Genomic DNA, 4,193 nt, shown 5'->3' with positions numbered 1-4,193 from the left:
TTTTGCCTAGGTGGATTTTTACCTACTGATGACACATTTGGGAGAATGCAAAATTTTCTGTGTGTCTGTTGGTACAACTTTTACAGTAAAATTAGCTTCACTTTTGTTGAGATTGAAACCAGCAAGTTGAATGTTAGTGTTTCTTCAGTGGCGTGCCCATTCACAATATAACCTAGTATTTGGGAAATATCAGTTGCAAAAACCATAAGAAACTATATCTGTTTTGCCCTGTAAAAATCATTTGCTCAAAATCATTGTGTAAATACTAACTAGATACCACTGACGTAAATGGAAAAGACATTTGAACGTATTTTTAAACTCACAATTAAGTGACTTTATGAGGTATACAGAGCTGCTGACTTCTGTTCTAACATACTGGAAGGGTATCATACCTCTTTTTTTGAAAAGTCCTATAGTCCTTCCTATGTCATGAAAATTTTGGAAAGGTCCTATGTTATAAGTACAGTTGACCCTGAACAACGTGAGAATTCGGGGTGCTGGCCCCTGCACAGATGAAAATCCATGTATAACTTTTGACTCACTGAAAACTTTAATAATAGCCTGATAACGTAGTTGATTAGTACATCTTATATATATTTATATGTATCCTACGCTGTATTCTCACCATGAAGCTAGAAAAGGTGTTACTAAAAGTTCTAATGAAGAGAAAATACAGTTCTGTGTAGAAAAACACTCCGTGTATAAGTAAGTGGACCCGTGCAATTCAAACCCCTGTTGTTCAAGGGTCAGCTGTACATGGAAAAAAATCACAAGTACCAAGAACAAAAAATATATTTTTCTAATTATTAGATTAGCCACCAAATATTGATGTCAATTGAGGAAGTTTTACATAATCATACTCTATTTTGACCAAAGTAGATTTGTGTTTCTTCACTGGTTTGTAACTAATCTGTTAAATTTTGGCCTAGACACTAAGTAGCATTTGCTTATTACAATATATGCACAGTCTAATAAAGCAATATTGGATATACTTCACTTCAAGGGGACAGAGAGAGAAGCCAGTGAAAATACTTGATAGTGATACTAATAAAAACATTTGGATTTTCAAACATTTTCTGTTTTGATTCATGCCCCTTCAGTTTTCTACCATTGAGGGGAAACGTGCTAAGACAATTCCGAGGGCAAGATTTTAGTGTTAAAAGCTTAATTTTCCCATCTCCCTATCTTTAAGAATTAAGACTTTTTAGGCAGTACAGAATCCCACAACTGAAATGAACAATGCTAGGTCATGGGTTTAGGTCTCACACTTGGGCAGGACCATGTCTTAAAAAATTTGGTATTTTGAAATGTTAATCGATTCCGGTACTCCGAATACTCCGTTTCTATTCCAAGTAGTTGTAAGCACCAACTTCATGTTGCATTAAGCCCATTTCTATTAATCTTCCTTTAAAATTGTTCTCCTTTTGCCTTCAGAGTGAAAGATTCTGCTCCCTTTTACTTTTCTTCCCAAGTGTAACTTTGAAAACTTAAAATCTTTTGTTTTAAAATTGGCACTTGAGTTACGTAAGTAATAAATCTCTTGGGGGAAGCGTAATACGTTAATGCTACGAATAAAGCTGTAGATCCCCTTGCAATGAATATTTCCCTTCCAGAAATAAGTAGTTATAATTTTGGTGTATGTTATCAGTAATCAGTTACAGAGCTGATAACTAAGTAGGCTCCATGCTCTGGTTTAGCATCCTAATTCATGGGAAATGGGAGTACTTCATGACCGATACCTCATAAACATATGAGCACATACCATGTGGGATACAAATCATTCACTCATGCACTCTTTCGTTCAGGTATGTGCCAGCATTCTAAGCACCTGGGGTTCACAAGTCTTTAGAGATAGACGATCAACAAATTTCATTAAGTTACCTAACATGTTAGGAGTACGATAAAATTTTATGGCATGAAGGAAAAATAAGGATGATGGGGTGGAAGGAGGTTCGCAGTTTTAATTAGTGAGGTCTGGGTAGAATCCACTGAAGAGATGACATTTGACCCACGATTTGAAGTGGGTGAGAGCCATGTAGGTAACCGGGGGCAGACTTTTCTAAGCAGACATAGTCTGTAAAAGTCTTAAAATGGGGGCTGCACCTGGCATATTTGGGGACCAGCAAGGAAATGGGAATGGAATGAGTGAGATGAGCAGGAAGAGGAGGTCAGAGGTAATAACAGAGGGAATGAGATCACAGGCTTTCTGGGCCATCGTAAACTTGGATCTTACTCTGATCTGGGAAGCCATCCTGGGATTCTGAGCAAAGGTGTGGAATGATCTGGCTCTTTTTAGGAGGATTATTCTGGCTGTGTGTTTGGAACAGATGAAGAAGGTAAAGATAGACCAGTCAGAGGGCTTTAATAATTTACACAAGAGATGATGGTGGTACTTGTGGAAGGATAAATATGTAAGATAATAAATATATATTATAATGTAATAAATTTATGTATATCAATTAGGCACTTACTATATGTGAGATACGGGTATCCACTGATGAACAAAATAGATATGGTCACTGACCTATAGAAGCTTACATTTTAACGCTTCTAGGAATTGTTCTTGGTAGTCATTCCTAAATTTTCCTCAAAAAACTTCTTAAATTCTTTTCCAAAGGATAGTGGCCAGAAAAAAAGGGAATTACATTGGAAAATGGATTACAAAAGTACACATACATGTACAGCCATAATGCGAGCGAAATATTAAGTTTATTTGATTCTGGACATTCCTGTTTCCTAAAAGCTCTTCTGGGTACATTTTCAACGTGCAGTACTGAATTACCGACTTTGAAACAAATCTGTAGAACACAGCTATATTGTTCCTGAGTTTAGTCCTGCCTTAGGCTAGATCGGTGTTTAGACAGGTGTTCATTTATTTTGTGAGGTAATATTTCCTAATGATTAAGAGCTTGGCTCTGGAGTTGGACCGTCTAGACTGAATTTGGGCTCTCCCACCTGCAACTACATGACGGACTAATAACTTACCCTCCTTGGACCTTGATTTATTTTGTTTTTCCCCAAAATGGGGTTAAACCTAGTACCTACCTTATGCGGTCTATTTGGAGAATTAAAGGAATTGATTCTAGATATATTTTAAGGGTAGAGACAGTAGAATATCCTGACAGATTTTTCAACCTGAGCAGCTAGAAGGATGGAGTTGGCGTTAGCCGGGGTGGAAAAGATGCTGGGAAAGCAGATTAGGGGGAGAAGGTCAGTAGATCAGTTTTGAATGTAGACGTCCAGGTGAAGATGGCAGAAAATGAATTAAAGGTTCCTGTTGTCTGTCGTTTATGCAGTGTAAAGCCAAGCTTGCATTTAAAACCTCTCATTTGCATCTCTAAGTGGTAAGCTACTGCATTTAGATAAGAATGTGTATCATTCTTAAATAATTATTGTAAAAATTTTAAGGATAAACTGGCACGTTATTAGCTTCAAGCTTTCTTAATTTCAGTAATGTATCTGTCTCTTCCCAAGCTGTTCTGTCTCCTGGTTGCAGTACTGGGTATCTTCTCCCCTTCAGTCTTGCTCTGATTTATGTCGCTTTTATTTTTATCTTCCAACATGATCTCTTGGCCTCTTCCTAAATCAGGGATCAGATTTTTGTACCAATTTCCAATAATTGCTTTTAGGCAGGCAAGTAGAGGCCGAGTGCCACGTATACCCAGAACATATCCACCTTAGAAGCCTAGGGAGAAAAAAACATTTAAGGGTGGGGATAAGGGAACCTCTAAGATGTTAAGGTTGAATAGGCTGAAATGGGGGCACCATGCTTGGAGTGCTCCATGGCTCTTTGGTTAGCGAGAAGGGTGTAAAGAGTACCTTTACTTGGGAAGACGCAGACATCAGCCACGATCCCGTGTGGGGCTTTGGCCCCACCCCCAAATGATGGATGAAATGGGCTTGTGTTTCCAATTCCTATTCCCTGACCTCTACAGAGAAAGAGCTCTTAATCTGACATTCATGGAGTATCCTATACAAACACATCATATATAAATCATGTCTAAAATGTGTGTGTGTTTCCCTAAAGTCTGCAGGGCGCAGGAAGCTCTATAAGGTATGCATGACTCAGAAATTTAAGAAACGTGCCTTCAAAGAGTGCTTACGTTCCAGTTTTTAAGACTAGCTGTGTAAATAAATTTTGTTTTACCTTACTGTAATTGGTTTAAGTCTAATAGACAAGCCCTTTCAGTAAA

This window comes from Prionailurus viverrinus, chromosome A2, assembly GCF_022837055.1.
Source record: "Prionailurus viverrinus isolate Anna chromosome A2, UM_Priviv_1.0, whole genome shotgun sequence".
Taxonomy (NCBI): domain Eukaryota; kingdom Metazoa; phylum Chordata; class Mammalia; order Carnivora; family Felidae; genus Prionailurus; species Prionailurus viverrinus.
This window is presented reverse-complemented; position numbering follows the sequence as displayed.